We start from the raw sequence: 25,684 nt of genomic DNA, 5'->3' as shown, positions 1-25,684 counted from the left end.
CCCTGTGGCATAATTTAATTAAACAATCCTTTTTTTGTTTGCATCTCGATTTTTTTTTTTTCAAACAGAAGTACCAATTTTTCTTATTTTATTTTTTAACTCTTATTCTTTCTTATGAAAACACGGTTTTATTAAATGAAATATTCTCTTTGGGTTGCTCAAACCAAAATCTTAGAATCTTTCTTGACTTCTCACTTTCCGTCAACATTCACATCCAACCTATGGGCAAAGTCTACCAACTTCATCTTCAGAATGTATTCAAGATTTGATCACTCCTCCACTTCTATGGCACACACCCTGGTCCAAGTAACCACCATCTCTCATGGAAGCTGGTGTCCCTGTTTCACTGCCTCATTATAGTCTATACTTTACATAGTGACCCAAATGATTAGTTTAAGTCTCAAGTCAGATCACGCCACTGAGGAGAGCAAACAATACCTGGTGACGATCAAACAGATCATCTGGAGGCAAAACTTCTTATCTGAGCACTGTAGAAGGGAACAAAAGACCACCTGGTAGCATCTAGTTCCAGGACTCTTTCAACTTTTATAAGTAAGTAAAATTTCTATACATCTCTGGAATGCCATGCTGAAACTCATTTTAGAACCCTAAGCTCCCACCTTAAGGTCCATAAATACCCCTAAGGAAAATCCACTACGGCGTGCTGAGTGCTCTCACCGAGGGGCCCTGCTATACCCTTTTGCAGTGTTCTTCCTTTCTAATAAACTTTCCTTTTTCAAACCTACTCTGTTGTCAGCAAATTCTTTTTACCAACCCATGAATCAACTACTTTTGAGTGCTGGGGCTCTGACACCTCTCCTGGCAGCCACTCCTCTACTCAAAAACCTTTAGTGCCTTTCCAGTTCTTGTGAGGTAAAAGACAAGGACCTCATCATAATCTACAAGACCTTTCATGACCTCATCCTGGCTAACTTTCCAGCCTCACCAAGGATTTCTAGCTTAGCCCTCACCAGCCACCTGACTTCCAGCTTCATTCCAGCCTGTGAGTTTTGAATTTCCTCTTCCTTCAGCTTAGAATGCTCTTCCCCGAGATATTAATATAGTTCTCTTTTTTCACTTCATTTTGGTCTCTGTTCAAATGTCCTCTGTCAGAACCTTCTATAACCATTCAACTCCATGTCCTCCTTGTCTTGCTTATTTTTCTCTGTGGAACCTGAGAATCTCCATGAGAATGTAAACTCAGTAAGTGCAAGGACTTCTTCTGTTTTCTGCTATATCCCCACTGGCTAGAACAGTACCCAATAGGTAGCATTACCCCAAGAAACATTTGTTGCCTGAATGAATAAAATCAGTTACGTAAAGCTTCTTGCATATTTGGAAGGTGACATGAGTAACTAGGTAGTTCCAGAGACAGGTCTTTTTTAAGGGAGAACCTGAAGATTTTATCCCTGTATGCCCTCTACACAGCTTAAATTCAGATAAAGCTCTGGTACCACAGAATAAGAGTATCCAAGTCTTCAAATTTCCTTCTTCCCTTTCCTCTATATGGCCTATGTGTGCCAGGCAAACACTGAGCACACCCTTTCAGAATATTCACCATGAACTATAAGGGCAATGAGCTCCTTAAGTATTTGGACATCTGTCTGGGAGGGAGAATTTAAAGGGGTCTTGGTTGTTAAGCCATGTACTGTCACCATTATCTCTACAACCAAAGCCAACCAGAAATTTTTGGCAGACTTTTGATTTAAAGTTTGCCTGTCCAATTAATTGAGAAACTTTTTTCTAAAAGCTTACTTTGCCCTACCTACTTCAAAAGATTTTGTGAGGAACCCGTATATAGTGGTCCTTTACTATGTGGAAGGACCTAGGGTAAGGTTTCTGCCATTCCCTTATATTTTCCTGGGCTCACAACAGTTCTCAAATTGTGTGCATGTTCTCTCCTATGCAAGACAATGCCCTCAGCTACCCTTTAAAGGCCGAGGGCTAAGTATTAGTTGTTCCACCCATTTCATCTGATCAATAACTTGTTACAACTAATTATATAGATATATATGTATATGTATATATGTGTGTGTATGTGTGTGTGCATATATATGTGTGTGTATATATATGAAATAATAAGGGTTAAAATAACTATAAATTACCAGAAACAAAAGACAAGCAAATTTTCCTTCTAAGAATTAAATGTGTAACCCCTGTCCTACCAAATAGAAGTGCTTTGTGTGAGATCATGTAACTGCCCATGTGCTGTTGGAAAAAGGTAACAACCTAGATTGATGATGTAGAAATTACTCATCAAGCTGTCTTCTACATTATACATGCTCTCACTTTAGTTATTGTGATACATATTTATGTATTGATATCTTACCTTGATAATAAAAGAACTCAAAGTGGCTGATAAAAAGATAAACTATAGAGCAAAATAAAATAAATGAAATTTGGAGAAATTGGTTAAGTAAAAATAAAGTAGGAAAACAATGCATCTTAAAATGAGGTTCATACATAAAATTTATGCCCTGGGGTCTTACATACTAGCAAGTGGCCAAGAAAATGTTTAATGTCAAGCATTTTAGCAGCTAATGGTGGGGGCAGGGTGGAGACAGGGAGGGGAACAAGAAAAAGGAGAGAGAGAAAAAAAGCGACAGAGAGAAAGAACATCAATTTTGTGGTTTGCATTGTTCATAAGATAAAAATAAATGAGTTGCCTAGAAGTATCTAGGTGAGAATACCAAATAATTATCCTAAGTGTCCTTATAGGGAGGACATAGTAATGTAAAGATTAATATACTCAATGGCATCTGCTATTACTGTGGAGAAGGTACAATGGGATGGAATGGCTCATGGGGCAAGGAGTTTTTACCCCATCTGTAGGAGAAGAAGGCTGCTCTACAGTGCAGTGACCCTCCTTACATATTTTTGCCTTTCAGCTAGGATAAAACAAAACAAAACAAAGCAAAACAAAATAAAACAAGAAACTTCCCAAGTCTGCCACTGGAATAAAAAAGTACTTTTCACTAATGTGGCCCTTTGTTCATAAAGTCAAGTTACAAATGGGCTTGGTGTAGGATCTAGGATTGTGCTGAGGATCCTTTGTATTAAACCAAAGCAGAAGATGTGTTAGTCAATTATTGACTAGGAAAGCCTCATAGCGCAGGTTAAATAAATGAGCTATCCGAGGTGCTGTAGTCTATCAGCACAGGAAGAAAATGGAATTTTCATGCCAATGTACTTCAGTTCAGTTTAAAAGACATTTATTTGCAACCTAATAGGTGTTAGATACTGTTAAGCTAATGCTATGAAGATTAATAAAACCCTGTCCCTGCTATCAAGTAAGTCATAATCAGAGGAGACAGAGAAGTAGACCCAGTAATCCCAATCCACAGCCATATCACCCTTTAAGGACACTGCCAGCAAAGTGAAGGGGCCTGCAACTCAGCCCAAATGGATAAGAAATGACAACCAGAAGGGAAGATTTGGGAACTGAATCTTGAAGAACACTTCCCCCACCACCCGCCCCTAGTCCACAAGTGATAAGCAGAGTATGTGAAAAGTGTATAGGCATTGTGTGCACACACGCACACATGCATATGTGTTTGTGGTGGGGGAGAAAATTGTTGCAAACTTAGGAAACAGCATATGCAAAAGCAAGGAAGCATGAAACTGTAGGCAACTTGGCACGTTACTGAAACTTAATGTTAGAGGCAGGGAGTCTCAGGAGATTCGTCTGGAGAAGAACTCAGAAGCCAGAAGCCAGGTTATGATAGGAGCTTGGGCTTTTTGTAAGCAATGAGGAATTACTAAAGTGGTTTAAGTTGGGGAGTGACATGGTCATAGTTACAGTCTATGTTAACCTTGTAGTGCAGTGGAGGAAGGACTGAGGTTGACAGCCAGGACTGGGTGCCAGGATCGGGGGGAGAGTGAAGACTTGGGGAACTGGTTAGGCTGTTGTAATATCTGTCAGAAAGGATGGGGCCTCAGCCTGCTGTGGTGTCTCACACCTGTAATTCCAGTACTTTGGGAGGCCGAGATAGGAGGATCACTTGAGGTCAGGTGTTTGAGACCAGTCTGAACAACATAGTGAGACCCCATCTTTACAAAAAATAAAAAACTAGCCAGGTGCAGTGGCATGCATCTGTAATTCCAGCTACTCAGGAGGCTGAAGGGGGAGGATCACTGGAGCCCAGGAGCTTGAGGCTGCAGTGAGCTATGACTGCACTACTGCACTCCAGCCTGGGTGACAGAGTGACATCTTATCTCTAAAACCATATATATAAGAAATGTACATATATAATATGTAAAACAAAGGATTGAGCCTCAAATAGGATAATGACAATTGGAAACAGGGGCAAGTGATAGTTTTGAGGATCACTAAAGAAACGTTAATAGAATTTTATAATCTATTGGGTAAGAGGTGAAGGAAACAATGATGTTTCTCTCATTTCCCATGAGTGATGATGCACTGAGGGAACCCAGAAGGAGAAGCATGTCTCTATTCCTGGCCTGCACCTGTAGACGGGCCTCTTTTCAGATAACGTTGGTCCCTCACACCCAATTCCATAATAACTCTTGACATCCTGGAGTTATGCTCCATGCTCCTCTAAGTTGTGAGAGGATTTATCTGACACCTTATCAGCTTCTGATAAGAAGGCAGTGCTACTGAATGGGAAGTGTTTGGAAAGGAATCAGGGGTTCTTGGCTTCTAAACTATCACTGGGCCACAGTGGTATTTGTCTCCATGAGTCACCAACTCCCTGTGTCTCAGTTTCCCCATATACACAGTGGAGATTTCCATGGCCTGTTCATCCACCTCAGAGTCAATGTGAGAACCAGACACAGTGCTTTGTTGTACAATGCTTTTAAAATATGTATACTATGCAAAGATAAGACACTGTTATTATTATACGAGGGGAAAACAAAACAAAGGGTGGTTTATTTGAAGGATCTAGAAAAAAGAAAAATCTAGAAATGCAAGGGTGGTTCTGCAGAGCCTGGAGAACTTTTCATTATCTTCCTTCCTCTTTTCATTTTCTTTTCAGTAGGCAATGAAAATCACATAGAAATATGACCACAGAAATGATGCCAAATTCAATACTCATAATATATATTCAATATTCAGCAATACACAGGCGATATTACAGATGGTTGTGGGATGTGATGGTCTCTTTCCAATAGTTCCAAAGGGGAAAACAAAATGTTATAAGACAACAACCAGTCATTTGATGCATCCTGATTGTTTAAGTGATATGAGAGTCAGCAATCATGTGCAAATTAAAACATAACTATGCACACAGACCACCCAGGATTAAGTAACATTTCACAGATGCATGGTAAATTACTAAACACCCTCTGAAATAAATTGTGATCGTGATTTTCTATTTCCTCAAGAATATTATTACTTTAAAAAGTCAAAGTACAGAAATATGTATTGCCTAGTATGTTAACAGTATGCATGTGATGAGAGATTGTTACTACAAATTAGGGGGTGTGTTAGCTGCTAAGTATTCATGTTATCCCGCAGGGTCAGTAAACAATTTATGAAAATGTGTATCAACAGACACATTGTCCAATAGCATGCCATTCCTCCCTTGGCAATGCAGGCTGTTTAACTCTGAGGTAGTGGTCTCAGTTTATTGCAGATCTAATCAGTGTCACCTTCTCACAACCCCCAGCTGCAATCAAGAATACATTTCTCTATCCTTGGTGTGAGCTGTATTATACCTCAGTCTAACCAGATTATGGCTGTGGGCAGATGGGCCACAAACATGGTGGTGTTGGAAGTTGGATCCAACAGTTGGAAGATGAAGAAAAACTGAACTGTGTGAGGACATATGTTATAAAGTAGACCAGTGGTTGATTCCTCATTGTCACCATTCCTCAGCAGCCCTCATCCAATTCCACAAAGCTGGACAACTCCAAGGCAAGGGTGACCCTAATGGCAATATCCTGGGGCCATTTTGTGAATTGTGGCACTGAGGATCTGTGTCTTCTTTTCTATGCAACCAAGCTAGGCAACTCCCCCACCAATTCTGTCTTCTTTCTCCTGGCATGGGGCCAGGCACAGAGTAAATACTCAATGCATGTTTATTAAATACAAGAAATCTTAAAACAGATAGAATCCATTTTCTGGTCTTGAAGTGTTGTGGCATGCTGGGAGTTCCTACTGGAATCCAAGCCTTCGTTGAGTAAGTCACACATCTTCTTCTTGTGTCAAATGCCCTGTTTATTTACAGAGCAGGGAAAGAGTGTGTGAAAACTATCCTTTCTCTCACTTCATCTTTGTGAATAAACCTTAATTTTTTTCATGATTTAAGCTTTTTCCTTCTTTCAGAGTCTTGGGAATGAGCCATTAGTCAATGATGAAATGAACAAATTAGCAAGTATTTATTGAGTGCTAACTGGGTGTAGAGCTCTGAGATAAGTATAAACTGAATTTTTTATTATGATTTTAGCTGAGAAGATTAAAGAGATACAAATGAAGTAATTTGAAAACAACAATAAAATGACCCCTTTTTAAATGATCTCAAATTATCTGTATAATTTACGTACTGCTTACTTCCAAAACTATTTTAATCAACATACTATAAAACACATATATACATTAAACAATTAAAATAAAAACAACAGGATGAGACCAAGAAAATGAAGCAGAAAGACAATTGTGCTCCAAATTTAGATGGTTGATGCCACTAGCATGAAGACAGGCTTTAAGATTCCCAGCAGCCGTGGTGAAACAGAAAAGGGACCATTCTGAGGTCTAGAATCTTTGTGATTACTTAAGAGGAAGCATTCTATTTTGCCAAGAGAAGCAAACATTTTCTTGATATTAAATTCTAAGAGGAATTTATAATGTGGATCATTGTATCAGGAACATTGAACAACATAATGGACAATATCTTCCACAACAGTTTTCAGAGAAAATGTGAAAATGTTCTTCATTTGGCTGATTCTTAAAATGGTCTTCCATAAAAGTCATGGGCATGATAACCAACACGACTCAGTGAAGATATTTCTGCAGGGAATGAAGTTAATATGGTCCAGGAATATAGTTTTTTGAAGAGCCAACAAGAGTCAGGGAGAGAATTTAATTAACTTTAAGCAATAAATGATTGTCATATACTTTGATCTAACTTAAAATGTATCCATTATCTCAACTAAGCTCTTGTCTGAAACTAAAAAGCAGTTCCTTTAATACTGAATACCATCAAATACTACAATGTTGAATGAAGAGAGAGGCATATGCTTTAGATATAAGCCGTGCATATAAGACAAAGCTGGTATTTTGTTATAAAAGTCAGGAAATCTGATAATTTTTCTTGCCTGGACTAAGGGCCACAAGAAAGGATTTAGACAAAGATATTTTTTTCCTAATGCTCAGGTGCCAAGGCAAGGAGGTAAGTTTGGGGTAGTATATTAAAGGGTGAATGTACTTGGGACAGGGAGGTAAAATAAAGATATTCTAGTTGCATACATTTATATCAAAGTGTCTCCCCACACTTTCTTCCTTCTCCTTATAACTTAGATCTCTACAAACTTCCCATCCTATGGCCACTAAAAGGGCTCCCATCTGACTCAGATAGTTACTCTGTGAAAATGTTGCTTAGGATCTAACACCAACTTTGCGTCTGTATTTGACTGCATTGACTGGGTCACTTTTTATTGGAAGCTAACCACATAAATAGTGACGGCATTATGTGTGGGCAGAGCACCAAGCTTCCAGGATGAAATAGTCTGCCAGTAGAGCAGGAGCAGTGCCAGGTAGAATTTTTGCTGAAAATTACTTTTGCAATGGAAAAGCTTCATAAAGCCTCCAGCTTTACCACTAGAGACTCCCTCTTGCGGGCTTCTTACCCTTAAGACATTGCTGTTAAAATACTCAGTAGAGAAAGGAGAACTTTAATCCTCTACTGCCTACTTACAGAGCCAGAAAGGCCATAGACATTATCTGATCCAGAGATCATAGGCCAACCACCTGCAGGCCAAATTGGGCCTGCAGATGTGTTTGCCTGGCTTGAAGGGTCATTTAGAAGTTCTGGCAATACTAAGCTGGTCTACCTTATGGCAGCAATCAGTCAATGGACTAGTCCCTGCTCCTCAGTCATGGCAGGCAGAGTTTCTCCATTACCCCCAAGTTCCCACCACTCCCTACTGTCTTCTGCCAGGCCCACTGGAATTTTACATGACCTGCTTCATTCTGTGGTCATTTGAGTTTTGATTCCTCTTGATCCCCAATACTCACATTTTGGGATCCAGTACGTCCCAAAGAGGGGAAGAGACTTGCTCAAGGTGCCACATCTGGTTAGTGACTGAGTCAGGAGCTGACCCCATCTTCCCAGGCTCCCAGCTGTCTTCATCTCAGACCCAAGCCCTCAGCAGGCAGGGTGGCACAGGCGCCAGCAGAGGCCAGCTCCGAAATAGGAAAGAGGAGTCCGGAGAGCACCACAGACAAGCTTCACACCATCCACACAATTTTGCCCCAGGCAGGCTCTGCCTGCAATAATATTTTACAGCATCCTCCAGAAAAATCAATTTGTTTAAAACGGCAACTGATTTTGCCCTGGGTGAAAATGCTTGGTATATGCAAAAAAGGGAGCATTGTGTTTTCTTCAAAGCTCTTCCTAACCTATGAACAAGCAGGATTGTTCACCATATACACAAAAAATGGTTCAAGTGTATTTTCTTGGGGGAGGAACAGATTTAAAATTTAGAAAGGTGGAGTTTTATTTAATTATTTAAGAGTCTTTCTTTCCTCCACTTAATGCCTTTCTTTGTTACCGTATTTGAAAATACGTTTGTTACTATTTGGTGGAAAAAAAAAAAAAACAAAAAAAACAAAAGCTCATTGTCACGGGCTGCCTTTTAGGAGAAAGAAGCAAAGTAAAGGGAAGAAGGGAAGCTGGAGGAAATGGTTCGCCTAGATGAAGAAATCACAGGCAGAACATTTCCAAGCTACTAAGCACCAGAAGGAGATAACAAGCAGTGTGTGAAATGCCAATTATGATGGTAACAATAATGAAAATAGTCTTAACAGCAATCCCGCTGTGTTTTGGAAAGCCTGGAGTCCTCCTCGGCAGACTTTGGCTTCTTTAGCTCTCAGGCATTCTTGACAGTGGGGCCTTCCTCTCCTGGAAGCCGTGTGAATTTAGGGGTGTGGGTCAGCAATAAGAAGTCCCAAAATAGCCCCAAAAGGAAGATGACCCCATCAGTTTCTTGTTTCAATTAATTGGCATGGTTTCTTTTCCAAAGCAGAAGCCCTATTTTCCCAGCCTTTCCCACTTCAATCCTCGCAGACCCCCTTCTCAACTGTGTTCAAGTGCAGGTGGCAGGAGCTTTGGCTCACCTTATTCCCTCATTAGCGTGCCCTTCCCATCTTCAACTTGAGGCAAAATTCCAGCCCTCTCTAAAGTTCTCTTCTCCTTGAAGCCTTCTCTGATTTCCCATACCCTCCACCCATCAGAATTATATTTTACTTTCTCTTCTCTGTGCTAGCTGTGGCTTGGGATCTCTTCCTAGCTCTGTTTTATTCTGCCTGGATTTACAGCTCTGGTCACTGTCCCTAACGAGACTGTGAGTTCTTTGAGACTGAGGACAATACTGCAGCTATGTTTCTACCCTCAAACCTGCCAAAATTTTTATCTATAGTAAGCACTTAATATGTGCTCAATGGATATAGGACTCTACTTTGCTGGAATGGGAAGACCCTATGTGATACCAGCTAGGTAGAAAGTAAATTAATTATGGGAACACAGCCTCAGGCTACCCAGTCAGTTTAAAACATCTTAAAGGGGCAACCAATTGAGGCCCCACACCATCCCATCACTCCACCAACAAATGGCAGCAAGTGGCTTGGCATCTCATCTAAGAGGCTGAGATGGGCCAATTTGAGTTCTCACCATTCAGATTGTCCATCTCTGAGAAGGGAGTGCCCCACCCCACACCGACACAATTCACACCTTCTCAGTTCCTCCCGCCTGTCTTCTCTCACTTGCCTGTTCGGCTTTCCTTCCCTGTCCAGAGGCCCTTTCTCCTTCTATGGCAGCAAACTCTGTCTTCTCCCATAGTAACAAAATGTCTACCCCTTCCTTCAAGTCATCGTTCTCCTCTTTACCATTAACAGCTCTCTGCCCAGCCATGTCCTCAGTATGCTCCACTGTCAGTCTTCCCATCTCAGTAAACGCAATGCCGTCTATGCAGATGCTTAGCCTAAAGTCTCAGGAGCCATCCTTGCTATCTCCTGGATGTCCACCACCTTCCTGGTTCATGTGGACTTGGGAATACTGCCTGATCTGCCCATGTCTCTCTCCACACTGTGGCGCCCATCATCTCAGACCTGGACTGCCTCAGCAGCATCCAAACTGCATCCTTGCCTCCACACTGACCCTTATGACCTTGATTCCTCCCCACAGCTGGAGGGATTGCAAAGCCAGGAGAGACCATGTTCCTCCCTGCTTGCCATCCACGGCTGCCCATGGCATGAGGACCAATTCAGCCGTGGTCAGGCCAGTGCTGCCCGCTCCTCACTCACTTCTGTTCAGCGGCTCTGCCTCCTAGCTTTGCCTTTAGCACACCCAGCAAATCTGTCTTAGTGCTATTAATTTGCTGTTCCTTCTGCCTCAAAAGTTCTTTCCCAAGCTGTCTTTCTCCACCTTCAGGTCGCAGCTTGGTTTTACCTCCTCAGAGCTTTTTCCTTCACCCCCTATTTAAAGAACCCCTGCCTGCAGTTACTTTTAATTATGCCACTGTGCTTATTTCCCTCTCAGTACTCAGTTCTGATTTCTGGTTGTCAGAACTTATGATGTCACTGTGCTGTTTGCTTATGCAATGTCCAGTCCTCACCAAAATGCCATCATCTCCATGGGGGCAGACAGCATCTTCCTTGTTTCCTGATGGAGCACAGTACTCGGCACAGAGCCCGGCACACAGAATGGGCCCAATACAAGAGTGACCGCCAGGAAGTGAGCTTTCCACTGCTATCTTCACCCAGGCATCACTTCTTCACAGCCCGGCCCCCAGTTCCACGGGAGACCATTGCCTTCCTCACACTCTCCTGAAGCTGCTCCTAACTGCCATCCCATGGCCTCCTCGCAGCCCTTATCTTCCTCTGAGTCTCCGTAGCACCTCATTCATTCACAGCTGTTTTTTTTTACCCTTACTGCCCACTCTTCATGTACACATGTTCTAGAAACTTCTCTACCTGGGGCTCCTCACGTGCACCCTCTGTATTCTCCTGATCCATATCTTTGCAAGTGATGTTTCCTGTGCCTGGAAGATGTTTGCCTCATTTTTTTTGAACTTGCAAAATATTACAACTTCCCCATGTTAACATGTGTTAAAATGACAAAGGATTAATCTTAAAAAATAAATAGAGCAAAGCATGCAGGCAAGAAGAAATCCTTTAAAATCTATGCTGTTCAAACTGGGATTAGCAGAACTCTAGGGATTTTTCAAAATTTGTGCTTTTCATTTTGATATCAATCTTTATTGGGAGGCTGAGGCAGGCAGATCACTTGAAGTCCTGGGAGGCCAGGAGTTCAAGACCAGCCCGGCCAACATGGTGAAACTCCCATCTCTACTAAAAACACAAAACTTAGCTGGGTGTGGTGGCGCATGCCTATAATTCCAGCTACTTGGGAGGCTGAGGCATAAGAATCTCTTGAACCCAGGAGGTGGAGGAAGAAGTGAGCTGAGATCTCTGCGCTCCAGCACGGACGATAGAGCAACATGGTTTCAAAACAAACAAACAAGCAAAAACTAGTTAAGAAAAGAATAATCTGGATTATTGAGTTGACCATCTTATAACCAAGCACTCTGATGAGACTTCATAACAACATTAGCAACAACTAGAGGAGTCTTAATTGGTACAGGCTAACAGACACTAAATATGGGACCAATATGTCCACTACTCTTACCCCCACAAGATTACTAAACTCTCCCTACCTCATTACTCCTCCTCCCCCACCTCAATATTACCCATCAATATAGCCACTGTATTGAGACTGCCCCCACCTTGTTACTACCTTTCCCCACCCATTACTACCCCTCCCCCACCTCACTCTAATCCCTCCTCCCCCACCTCATTATTACCCTTCCCAACCTCATTATTACCCTTCCTCAGATCATTACTACCCCACCCCACCCACCCCACCCCACCTCACTAATACCCCTCTCCCACCTTATTAGTAGCCCTCCTGTACCTCATTGCTCCTCCTCCCCACCTCATTACTCATCCTCCCCACCTCTCCCACATGATTACCACCCCTCCTCACTTTATTACTACCCCTCACCAACCTCATTACTACCCCTCATTGCTCCTTTTCCCCACCTCATTACTACCCCTCCCCTCCTCATTACTCTTCTTTCCCCATCTCATTACAACCTCTGCCCCACCTCATTACTTCCCCATCCAACCTCATTACTCCTTGTCCCCCATATCATTACTACCCCATCCCACCTCATTACTCCTCCTCCCCCATCTCATTACTTCCCCTCCCCACCTCATTACTACCTGTCCCCCACCTATTACTACCCCTCCCCTACCTCATTACTAGCCCTCCCCCACCTCATTACTACGCCTCTCCACCTCATTACTACCCCTCCCCACCTCATTACTACCCCTCTCCCACCTCATTACTACGCCTCTCCACCTCATTACTACCCCTCTCCTGTCTGATTACTTCTTCTCCCTGACCTCATTACTACTCCTCCCCCATCTCATTACTTCCCCTCCCCACCTCATTACTACATTACACTATGACAAGGTCTAGGCTTTTGGGATCAAGAGACAACTATGGCCCAGGCAGAGGGTTCAGCACATTCTCTGAGGGGAAAGGTTAACTTGAGGGGAGGGAAGAGATAGGTGGCAGATGGGAAGTGTCAGACCTACGGAGAAGCATAAAGGCTTTTTGCCCTAAGGGGAGAAATTCAAACATAGCAGACATTTTTAAAAAAATAATATTGAAGGATTGTGAATATGTCTTAATAAACTGGAAAAAAAACCTAGATAAAGTGTATAAACTCCAAAAAACATATAAAATATGGTATTATTACAGATATTACAATGGTAATTGAAGGACTCCTTCCAAAGAATCCTGGGTCTGGTCGTTTATACAGGCACATTCTGGTAGTGTTCAGACAAAATAATCCCTACATCATACAAGTTGTTTCAGAAAACAGAAAAAGAAAGATGCCCAACTCATTTCATGAGGTTAATATTATTGTGAGCCTAAAACTGGATAAGGACAGTGCAAGAAGAACAAAAATTATAGGTTCATTTCACTTATGCACACAGAAACAAAAATTCTAGACCAAATATTAACTTACTGAATACAAGTTATGAAATTGTAGCCAAATAAGAGTTATTCCAGAAAAGAAAGGAGAGTTTAACATCAGAAATCTGTTCTAAATTACTATGTTCACAGATGTAATAAGAATAATTATAGTATTATTTTAATACATTTTAAAAAGGCATTTGATGAAATATAATTTTATTTGTGATTTTAAAATAGCTTTCAGAAAACTAATAGAACTTTTTAAATCTGATAAAAGCTATATACTAAAAATACGTAGGAAATCTCGTACCTTTTCGCTAATAGATTATGTATGATACATTATATTATATATTATATTTTATATAATATATTGTGCATATAATATATAATAATGCAATATATTATATATTATATTATTCTCTCATATATATACATATATATGAACATATTTGTCACCTCGAGTTGAGAAAACACTTTTGAAGGAAGACTTAAGGGGCACAAAGGACAAGGTGAAAACTTAATACTTTTAACTACATCAGAATTAAAGATTTTGATTCACCAGTGGCCATCGTAGACAAAATTCACAGGTAGGATACAAACTTGGCAAATATTTTTCAATGTGTAAAACCAATAAGAAGTTACTATCTGTATTTAAAAAAAAAAAAGTCCTGAAAATAAACAAGAAAGGGAACAGACATGGTTTGGATTTGTGTCTTTGCCCAAATTTCATGAATTGGCAGAGGGGCCTGGAAGGAGGTGACCAAACCATGGGGGTGGACTCTCCCCTTGCTGTTCTTGTGATAGTGAGTGAATTCTCCTGAGATCTAATGGTTTGTGGTACTTCCCTCTTAGTGCTCTCTCTCCTGCTCTGCCATGGTAAGACGTGCCTGCTTCCCCTTTGCCTTCCGCCATGATTGTAAGTTTCCTGAGGCCTTCCAGTCATGCTTCCTGTCCAGCCTGCAGAACTGTGAGCCAATTAAACCTCTTTTCTTCATAAATTACCCAGTCTCAGGTAGTTCTTTATACGCTGTGAAAATAGACTAATACGGGAAACCCAATAGAAAAGTGAGCAAAAGCTGTGAGTAGAAAATTCACAGCAAGAGAAAGCAAACTGGCTAACAATAACCAGTTTGAAGACACTGTCAATGTCACTATTAATTTGGGGAAAAGTGCCACTTAAAACAATGATACATTACTTTACACCTATAAAGTTGGCAAACATCTTAAAGTCCGATACCATCAGGGAGAGGAAAATAAACCTAATGGACTCCTATGGGAAGTGTAAAGGGCACAGCAACTCTGGAGAACAACTGCATTGAAATGATGTTCATGAAGCTTTCCTATAACCACTGGGCCCATTCCTGGAGACATACTTTAGAGAAACTTTTATACAAATCTATGAGGGCATTTGCCACAGCTTTGTTTGTGGCAGCTGGAAGTTGGAGTCAATCCAGGTGTTCATCCCTAGGAAACGAGATGATTAAAACGTAGCCAACGCACAGCACAACACCGCATGCACAGTGAGAAGCAGTGTTTAGGAGCAACATGGGCAGTTCTTAACGACATGGCAGTAAACGATGAAAGTGAGAAGCAGAGTGAAGTATATTGCACAATATCAAAACTCAAAACAACACTATATATCGTATTTTAAAACAAAACAAAAACAGCAGGTGTCCAAGGACACACTCAAGTGGATGTTGATAGGGATGAAAGGGCACTGGGAAGGCAGGGGAAATGAAGGAAAGAAAGTAGAACAATACAACAGCGGAGTCTGGTAGTAACAAATTATGATATTTTGCTGTGATTTTAAAGGATGTAATTAATTCAACTTTCTGTATCTTGAGTTTATAAGAAAGAAAAGACAAGTGTTGGAAACATTGGGTTATTATAGAACACATACAGATATCTCAAAGTCAAAAGAATTGGCACTGTATTACTCAATACAGTCAGATTTGTTATTCACTTTCTAAGGAGAGATTTATTCTGAGCAAATTAACAGACTATCACATTAAATTGATGATATTAACTTGAATGTGGGGTTTTTTTAGTTTTTATTTAATTTCTAAATTTTCCTTTGTTTTATAATTATATACGATTTCCAGGCAGTGGGAATATATACCTCGTTTTTGTTTGTGTAAGTACCATTTATAATAAAAGTAATTTAACATTAGGGGGCCTTAAGAATACATTTTCTACAAGGGATTTTTCTTTACTCCAGCACGCAAAATACTGCTTGAGAGGTGTGACTTTTCCTCACCCCAGAGATTTGATTATTATCTTAAAGCACACTGGTTTGATACCCCAACATATCTTTTTGTGCCTTCCTCAATAGCTTTAGAGTATTTCTGCAAATATCCCCTCAATCCTTCTTGCTTATTGCCTTTCATGGCCCTGAGACAACCAATTCCCCTTTGGCATATACATGCAAAAGATTGTTTCAATGGGACTCTTCAAGAGCAAGATGCTGGTTATAGCTGCAGAAAGTCCTCGGTGTTTGGAAGGCATTTAAAGTAGTACGTGTCCTAGATAACATAAAGAATGCATAAATGCAGAAAAAGTTAACCCCCCTTCATCTTGGAAAGAAGGGGATTTTGTGATCTATATAAACTAGGTCAAGATGTTGCCCTTAGGTACTGACTTGAGGGGTAACATTGCTCTCTCCCGTGGAGTCTCTTGACTGTGGGGATCATATTTTTTCCAGTTCACGGCAATGAGGATTATAACACATTACAGGTATCCCAAGACCCAGCAAAGGTGGACTATTTCACTGCCCAACGTTTTTGTCTAAGTTCTTCTCTCTTCTTGAAATGCATCCTCCTTCCTTCTACACAGCCGCCATCTGTCAGACTCTCTAAAAATTTATCTCAATGATCTCAATGAATGTCTTCCACTATCTCCAACTAAAGGTCCCTTCTTTTTTTTTTTGAGACGGAGTCTCGCTCTGTCGCCCAGGCTGGAGTGCAGTGGCACGACCTCAGCTCACTGCAAGCTCCACCTCCTGGGTTCACACCATTCTCCCGCTTCAGCCTTCCGAGTAGCTGGGACTACAGGTGCCCGCCACCATGCCCGGCTAATTTTTTGTATTTTTAGTAGAGGTGGGATTTCACTGTGTTAACCAGGATGGTCTCGATCTCCTGACCTCAGGTGATCCAGCTGCCTCAGCCTCCCAAAGTGCTGGGATTACAGGCATGAGTCACCGCGCCGGCCCAAAGGTCCCTTCTATCAAGAGGGTGTGATCTCTTCCTCCTTTGATTCCCATGCTTCTGTTGTGACACTGAGGACTGATTTAGCTTTATGGTGCTCAGGAATTGTGTTGCTACTGAGGCCTTGCAGGGTGGGGATGGTGGCTCATTCACTGTTACAGCCCATGTATAGTTGAGGGGCAACATGTACCCACAAATGTTCCAGGAGATAAATAAAAAATACAATTCAGCCTCTTCTAAACCATACTTGTTGATATCTCTGCTCCTTTCAGAAAGTTAATTCATTATTTTGACTCCATAATTTTTCCTACTAATTCACCCTATGTCCAACTCCAAGAAAGAAAAAAAATTATTTCATCTTTGCAATAAGCCTATAGGCAGGCAGCATTGTCCTCAGTCTGCAAATAAGCTAAGGCTCAGAGAGACTGTATGCTGTCACTTAGGTAGTAACTGGCAAGAGCTGGCATTCAGACCCAGATCTGCATGATTCCTCACTACATTCTCTTTCCACCACACTGGGCTGCTCCTTAAAATAGAATGATGCTGATGAGTACTGTGGGAGTCCTCGTGGTCACAGTCCCTCATGCAAAAGCACCTTGAAAATTGTGAAGTATTATCTGTAATCTAACTATTATAATAGGTGTTATTAGTGCAGCTTCTCCCACCACCATTAGCAAAGAAACAGCCATGACCTTATATAAGTGGTTTGTTCTGGTCATTTCCAGCGTAGGGACAGCTGGGACATCACACCTCACCAATGCCCTGCCCTGTGAGGGGGAAAGGAACACAGAAGTCAGAGAGAGGTTTGTCACCCTTTGATTCTGAGCTGTCACTATAAGGACAATGAGGGGTCTCATTAGGGCCAGATGGGGAGATGGTAGGAGGATGCCTGTTCCAGGTGGCCTTGTAGGGTTAGGGCTACACAAGTTGTGCTGTCCACAGGCTCAAGTGTAGGGATGGGGGGGTGCTGGATCCAGCCAGGGCTCTGTTCACCAAGTTGTATGCCCCTTGAAGAGGAAGGGGTAGAGGCACACTGAAGCACCAAGCCACAAGACTATCTCCCCAGACAGGATACCTTTAAAAAAATCTATCTTTACAGGGGAAGAAGGGGAGGAAGATTGAAGCGTGTATATGTGTGTGTGTGTGTGTGTGTAGTCTACCGTTTTAGAATTTTTCCCAAGCATCCATCAGTTTGTCAAGCTCTATGCCAGCCCTGTGCCAACCCTGAGGTGCCACACAAACCAGCAATGACCTCAGCTGTGTGGTGGGGCATGCAAGAGAACCTCTGCCAGCTAATGCAGGGCAGCCATAAGCCGTCAGACAAAAATATTTTTCAGTTCTTGCTGACCGGACCTGGGTCTGAACCAGTGACCTCTCAGTAAAAATCTCTCGACTCCATTAATTCAGCCAGCTCAGCCCAGCCCCTTATTATGGTTGAGTCCTGAAGTCAGAGCCTTTGGCTAGGGACCCAATGCTTGCTGAGGTGCTCTGTGCAGGAATATACTGGATGAGCTTGGAGCTGGCTTGTTCTACTGCCTGTGCTCTCTCCTATCCCCAATTAGCCCAGGCTGGGGGTGGGAGTGTCACTAGAGGAGATGTGACTGGTCCATGTAGTATGACAGCTCATCAGAGCAGAGCTGTTGGTCATGTCAGTCCTATGCCAGGAGCTGATGGAGGCAAGGAGATGAGAACTCTGTGGATGTGGGGGCATTTTCTGAAAGAGGTTGTACGTGGCTGTGTTTGTGTGAGGTTTTGCATTGCATGTGGTTGTATGAGGTTGAAGTTTTGTGTGTGGTGTGTGCATGTTGTGTGTAAAAGAATGCAAGTGTGGTTATGCATTTTTATGATTGGAAGTATATAGGTGTGCAGTTGTGTGTTTATTGTATGTTTGCTTTAGGATGCTGTGCATATTGAGTGCAACAGTGAGACAGAAAATTTGAGGAAGAAGGTTAGAAAGAGAAGATGTAGGAGGTAAAGTGGTAGATCCATGAAGGAAGAAGAAAAGTTGCTAATGGAAGAGATGCAATGATTAAGAGAAAGGGAAAGAGCCTGTCCTTTAGGGCTGGTGGTTCTCAGAAGCAGAGGACTGGAACATTCTCTACCAAATGAATGTTCTGAGGTCCCCATCAAGATGCCAGGTGAAAGGGGTAATGGAGAGAGGAGAAGCAAGAGCAACCCCCCTGCCTCCACTTGAGTGCCCAGCAGAGCTGCAGACTGCCACTCAGGCAGCACATCACTGTGTCAAGTGACAAGCCCCAGGGGCCCTCAGCTCCAGGACTCTTATTCTCAGCTTGGTGAAGTGAGGCTCCTGAACCTCAAGATATGGAGTCAAGCCTGCTGTACTCTCACCCCTAGACCCTCAGGTCAGCAGTCCTCAGGTGGGTGGAACTCAGGCTCTCAGTTGTCCTTGGGTCAGGGCAAGGACAGTGCAGGAAGGAGGTGCTACTTTCCTTTGACTTCACGGGGAGGAGAAATCAGGCATGGGGCAGTGAAGCAGGTTCGTCAGAGTCCATTTACTCTACACATCAACCTGCTGCATGAAAGGTGGGAGGTTAGGAGCTCACACTCTCAGGAAGCAGGCCAACTCTGTGGGTGAGGAAGTTATTCTTGCGTGTTCCACGTGGTATGCTGCTAAGGCCAAGAGTGACCTGTGCCGAGGGCAAAGTAAAACCCCATCACTGTTCACCTCACCTTTGGCACAGCTGCTAAATCATGGGCTTCAAAGGCCTGGCCAGGAACACACGAGGAGGTGCTAAGTACCTTGCAGAAACCTTCTATTCTCAAGTGGTCCCAATGGCTAGAACTTTTTCAGAGCTAATGCCCATGATCTGGCAATATATCTTCCCTTCTCTCTTCTTCCAGTCGTTTATACCACTCAAATCTTCAGTGGGGTCAGACAGACTTTATGATAAACACATGTCCATTGATTCATTGAAAACAGAGGCTCACAAATAGGGATTCTCTCCAAAATTCATACTAGAAGACAGAATTTCTCCTTTCCTCTTTTGTCAATCCTTGGAGTCCATTTTCTGGAAACAGAACCAAATTAGAGGAAGAGAGGGAAGAAAACCAAGTCTAAAGCACTGACTATGCACAAGCTGCTGTGTTTTCACATCAATGTTTTAGGCACTGCTGAGCTGAGCTAGACCAGAGGAAGTTGGCAAATGTTCAGTGAGGGATTCTCAAACTAAGCAGCACTTTCCAGGGTGAGAGAAGGGGAGAAAAGAGAATAGGGGTGGAAGCCACCTCTGCCACTACTCACCCGTGACTCCACTTCCAAAGATGCCAAACATTGGCCCAAAAGTCCCAGCTCATCAGAAACCCCAGCTAGCAGCTCAGGCCTCCACTGGCAGAGGTAGTTAGAATCTCATGTCAAAATCCTTATCAGGTAAGTGAGGCTGGCGAAAGAATCATGGCCTCCCCCAGAAGGCTGGAGCTGCAGCACACCCAGATTATTGAAAGCGGCTGAGGACAGGGGAAGACTAGTGGATCAGAACCCAACTGAAATAGATTCTCTCCAACCCATTATGTATAAAAGCAAAGGGCAAGGTGTCTGCCAAAGATGAACATATCCCTGCAGCAAGCTGCTTTTAAAGATTGTGTGCCAGCCAGGATGGGGAGAACTGGGAGGACATCCTCTTCCAGATGAAGCAGTAAGGTGACCAGGCATGTTGACCCATGGGCTCCACTTCATTCTTGCTTGTGTGTACTGGTGCACCAAATACCTCCCTTCTTCACCTTCAGAATGATCCCTTTGTAAGAAACCAGGAAGGCCAGTTGAAGATCTTGGCAGCAAGACCCCAGGAGCCCAGGACTTTGTCAAAAGGCTCAGAGCTTTTTTAAGCACTGCTTCTTCAGTCTCCCCAGCCATCAAATGGGAAGAATGGTCCCTGTCCTGCCTCTCTCACAGCGTCATTCTGTGAGCCAGAGGACTGATGTCTATACACTCTGGAGGACTGCTCACAGAGACCACAGCTGCAAAGCCTCACTGCTGCAGGATCAGGCCACTGGGATAACTCCAGGAGGTGGCAGGTATGGTGGGGAGGAGGGCCTGCTAGAAAAAAGTAACCTGGACTTACACATGAAGTCCGTTTGGTGTCATTTTTTTTTTTTTTTTTTTTTTTGCCTTCATCGCTGTTCTTAATTTTTCTTTCACCAATTTTTTTCTGGATATAAATTTTCGAGGTGGATCTGGGTTGAATGCTAGAAAATTGACCCCTGATTTAGATGCCTAGATGCATACTGTGTGCAGAACACACAGTGTGGATGAATTCAAGACCCTCTATGGGAGAATAGAGTGACTTCAATGCAGTGTCATCCCCTCTCTGGACTCAGTTTCCACAAATTTAAAATGAAAGCATTGAACTAGCAATAGGATCTGATTAAAGGCTGCATGCAACATGAATCAGGCCTTCTGACCAACTAGGGTGGTAAGTCAGAGTTGAGAGACAGGCACAGAGCAGAAACAAAACAATAACTCTACCATTTTGTCATGAGCTATTTAGCTCATTCAGTTCCTACAATGCCCCAGCCAGCACATGGGCTGGGAATAGCTCCAGAGGCAGGCCCTGGGGACCTCAGTCGCCCTGGGCCCTGTGGGAAGATCACTGACCCAACCAGCAGAAAGAGAATTTTCCTACAGATTATAGATCTTTATTGCCTGGTCATGTAACCCTGGCAAATCCTCTCATCTTTCTGTGTGCCTCAGTCTCTCTATCAGTAAAATCTGTTGTATACCTCCCAGGCTTGCCATGAGGATCAAGTGAAAAGATAGTTATACAAACCCTGTGAAGGCATAGACTGTCCACAAATAAGTTTCTGTTATTCAATATTCATGGGACTCTCAAAAAATACCCAGAGTTATCACAGACATTGGAGAGGGAGTGAGAAGTTGGTGAGGCCCAGAGACCATAGCTCCTCAGATGCATAGAGCTCCTGTTGGATTATAGGAGAGAGGAACAACTCCAGAAAGTAGCTGGACAAACCATGGAGCACTGAGTCTACAAGTCCCAGAAGTGGAAGGAAGTTCATTCCTCTCTACTGACTCAGCAGAGGCTCCAGGAGAAACAGAACAAGAGTTGGGGCCTTAGAGATAGGAGAGGAGGCTCCAGGCGTACAGAGCCCTGGGAGTGAGGGGCACGCCCCCAGGAATAGCATTAATGTCTGGCACCCACCGCTGCCTGAAAGACACTGTGCCCAGGCACAGTCAGGATGTGTGTCAACTTTATCACGATGCTTAGAGTTCTTGGGTTTGGGCGGTGCCCCCAAGTAATGTTCCATTCCATTCTTCAGTTACATGTACATCCCACTCACACTGCTTTCCTGCCCTCCACCAGACATCTGGTAGAAGAACCAGGCAGCCCAGTCAACAGTGAGAATGGAGGTCACAGACCCATGACCAAGCAGAGCCATGCTTGCTGAGGCACCAGACACACAAATGCAGAAGTATTTCAGGCATTCCAACCCCAGCTGACTTCATGAGGAGCAGGAATGAGCCATCCCCACTGTACCCGTCTGAATTCTTAATTAACCCCAGAGCTTATGAGAAATGAAAAAGATAGTCACTGTTTTCAGCCCACCTAAATGTTGGTGTAATTGAGAATGAAATGGGAACTCAGAGCAGGGGTGGGGCTGTGGAGAAGCACTTCTTGCAGGAACATCAAGGAAGACTTGGCAGGGGCAGTGGGTTTGGGTTGGGCTTTGAGAGAAAAGGGTTTCTAGACCTTTTCATCCTGCCTCAGGTTGTACCGCTCCACCCAAGAAGAGGCCTCCCGCTGCTTCACAGCAGGGCGGGAGTAAAGCAAATGTCTTCCCATAGCCAGGGATTGTTCTGCAAATCCCTAATCAATGAAGAAAAATTCAAAGAGATTAAGGTAGCTGCAGCACTGCACGTGCCTCCTCTCTCTGCTCCCAGCTGGACATTTCTCTCCCTGACTTTATTTTCTCCCTCTTTATTTCCTCCCCCTCTATATCTGTTCATCCTCTGTCCCTCCTCCCTCCCTCCACTCTTCTCTCTCCTTCCCTCCAAGAACTTCTTCCCTAACTGTGTCTCTTTGCCGCACCTCTCTTTCTCCTGCCTCCACAGCAGCTCTCTGGCCTTTAGAGGCTGCATTCACTGCTCATAAATTTAAGACCAGACAAAGCTGCTCTTTTGATGGACCTAGAAGGTGGCATTCCTGCTTTCATCCCCAGCTGCTGACACTACCCAACCTCAAAGGCAAAGAGCTTGGCTTCCTGACACTTGCCTGTCTTCATGTTTTAGGAAGAAGAGAGCAGAATTGGAGCATGGGGGGTTAGGACCAGAAACCACAGGTGAGCAAGGAAGGGAGGTGGATTCAAGCTTGTGAATAGTAGTTGTCAGAAATCCAGATTTGGGCAAGAATAACCATGATGATATGACGTGGTGGTTCATAAAAGCTGGTGTTTACTACATCACCCTATCAGCGTCCCGAGGCACTCTTCTATATGTCTTGTTTCCTTCCTCCTGTGGGGTCTCTCCTAGTTACTCCAGTCATCACGTCCGGTCCCACTGTGAGTCCCACCTCTTCCACAAAGCCCGATGGACTCATTCCTATAGCCCTGAGCAGCCCTTTTGCACAATTTGACTCCTGGCCTGTCTCCTCTTGGTGTTGCCTGTGTGTAAGTCTTATCTCCCTACTGGGCCTCCCCTAGGGCCCCAGCCGGGCCTAGTGCTTTCTCTGTAACTAGGCAGAGTCTGGCTAGGTGCTGGGAATCAGGTAGGAGATTGATAATGTATAATCGATTAATTGATAACTAGTCTCATCCAAACCTGTGAGGCAGGCAGGGATGAACATCTTCTTTCTATTACTGTGATGTCAAACAGAATGGAGCTGGAGAGCATCCGTTACCTGTCCTCGGGACCCAAAGAACATAGTTATTTCATTAACTCTGCAAGACATTCCATGGTCTGGGTGTGGGGGACAGGGTAGGAAGAAGAGGCCGAGAAGGCCTATGACTGGCTTCCCTCGGGATGGGGGTACCCTCAGGGTCTCACCCGCTCAGCTGTTTGGGGTGGAGGTCATGTCTACAGAGTGAACACTTATAGTGCCTCAAGAATAATGACCAAGATTTCAGATTCGGTTTCAGATAGAATCGTATTCAAATCCCATTTGGGCTAGAAATATCTCTAAATTTTTTTCTTCTGTGAAATGGGTTTAATGTCTACCTCACTGATTTGTTAAAAGGATTACATGAGATAATTCATGTAACATCCTCAGCATAGCCCTTGGTAAGTGGATAAAAATTGACAGATACTGTTATCTTTTGAGGTCACAGGCTCCATGCTGCCTGGGCCTTACTGTCAAGGAGCCATTAGAATCCAGGAGCCACAGAATCCTCCTTCAGCTCCCCAAGCAGCCACACTGGCAGGGGATCCACCCATCCTGGGCTCTGGCCCCTCACTCAAGGATGCTGCCCTCTCTTTTTCCCCTCAGAATCTCAAGTAAGACGCTGGTGCCAGTCAGGCCGGGTCGTTGCAAGGGTTCATTCCCAGGAGGAGTACGAGGAAGAAGAGTACTGCATTTTAGGAGCAGGGGGAAAACAGCCCCCTAATGAAGCCTTTGTAGTGCACAGGCAGGCAGAGGGCTGCCCTGGACTGCTAATTCACTGGCAAGGCGAGAAAGATGAAGCAAGCTTGCAAGTAGAGGACAGGGATAAATGGCTTGTTAGCAGCATACACAGAAAACACACAAGGGTTTTTGTTGACTCTAAGTTCACCATGAACCAAGGATGTGATGGGATGAGAAAAAAAGCCAACAATAACCTACAGACAGGGAAAAGCCTAAATGGATGATTATGATATAGTGACTGAAAAGAAGGAGGGGGAAGTCCTACACTACTCTGTTAGATTACGGTTCTCAAGCCTGGCTCTCACCCTTTAAATGCCAGAAGAGACAGTGCGTTTAGAAAAGAACAGCCAAGACGGCTGAGGCTGGAGAACTGTGACTTACAGGAACCAGCTGAAAGACCCAAATACTTTTAGTCTGGGGAACTGGCGAGTCCAAGGGCATCATATCACCCAATTGACAGGAAGTCTGAAAGGGATTCACTCTTCCATGGGAACTCAGAGGAGATATTGACTGGGGAGGTGGGTAACATGGAGATGGACTCCTGTCCAGAATAAAGAGCTCACCAGCATTTAGAACTGTCCGAGGGTGGGCCCCAGGGGAAGGCAGTGGGCTTATGTGGGCAGCATGTGAACAGAGTCTGGACCTCACTGTGGGGAGGCCAGAGACCTGGTCACTCCTGTCTTAGGAAGGAGGTTAGGCTGCATTGCTAAGGGAACCTGTCTAACCCTCAGTAGCTATTTGATGAATAGCTAATTCTTTGCATTGTTTTTCTCCTTGACCAGCTGCGACCAGCTGCAGCCAGCTTGCGTCTGGGCAAAAACATGGACCTAGGCTTCCTCCCTGTGGGGTTGCCCATGCAGGACCTGGGAGAAGAGGGTGACCTGGTTATCTTCCCCAGCTGGGATAAATTCCTATCAGAAGGGGCAGAGCGGTGGAGGTGTGGTATCCAGGAAGAGAATAGAGGGGCCTCTTGCCAAACACCCACTGCATCAGGTGTAATATGGGTGTGAATGTCTGCAGGTAAGTGAAGGAAGGAGTGAGGTATAAAAGTGGACTGCTCTGATAGCTGGTTGAAACCTTTCTGAGGCAGGGAAACAGGGAGAGGGAAAGGTAAGGTGGTCAGGGCAGAACTCTAACGTGTGGTAGGCTACTCTGAAAAAATCAGGGATTTCAGAATTTCCTAGATCATCTAGAACCTTTGTGAGTCTTCTATTTTCAATTGCAAAGCTTGCCTAGAACTGTGTGAACTTCTCCCAAACATACTGTTCATTCCAATGACCATAGGACAGGTAAAAGATGTCAACATTTACATAAACAACCAATGAAAGATTCAGGTTAGAATAAGCCTACTTTTCTGTTTATTGTACTCATAATCCAATTTGGTAAATGTGATTGGCACAGACTGACAAAATTCAAAGGCAAAAGAGGCTGGAATGTGGGGCTGTTAGGAAACACGCTCTAAAATGACAAAGACAAGGAAATATAACAGAAGGAAAAACTTCCAGGGATGGCCCAAAGACGGCATACCTGAGTGAATTTGCTTAGTGAATGTAGACGAAACAAAAACCAGTCAAAAGGATGACAGAATCTAAAGAGGGTGAATCTAACTTCCTACCCACCTGAAAAAGTGAATGATACAGCTAATGTTCACATGAGCAGAAATACT

At 43.5% G+C, this 25,684-nt stretch overlaps 1 protein-coding gene and 1 long non-coding RNA gene across 5 annotated transcripts in view; one reads left to right on the top strand and one right to left on the bottom strand.

The window, feature by feature from the left end:
* Positions 1–25,684, bottom strand: part of TNR (tenascin R) — a 418,193-nt gene that overhangs the window by 312,449 nt on the left and 80,060 nt on the right. The gene's annotated exons all lie outside the window — the stretch shown is intronic.
* LOC103880141 lies at positions 949–24,884 on the top strand. Its single transcript, XR_001897829.3, has 3 exons — positions 949–1,003; positions 22,692–22,741; positions 24,801–24,884. It is a non-coding gene; the product is annotated as an uncharacterized LOC103880141 (long non-coding RNA).

The sequence above is a fragment of the Papio anubis genome, chromosome 1 (assembly GCF_008728515.1).
Source record: "Papio anubis isolate 15944 chromosome 1, Panubis1.0, whole genome shotgun sequence".
NCBI lineage: Eukaryota > Metazoa > Chordata > Mammalia > Primates > Cercopithecidae > Papio > Papio anubis.
Note: the sequence above shows the minus strand (reverse complement) of the source record. Positions and strands in the feature narration are given on the sequence as shown.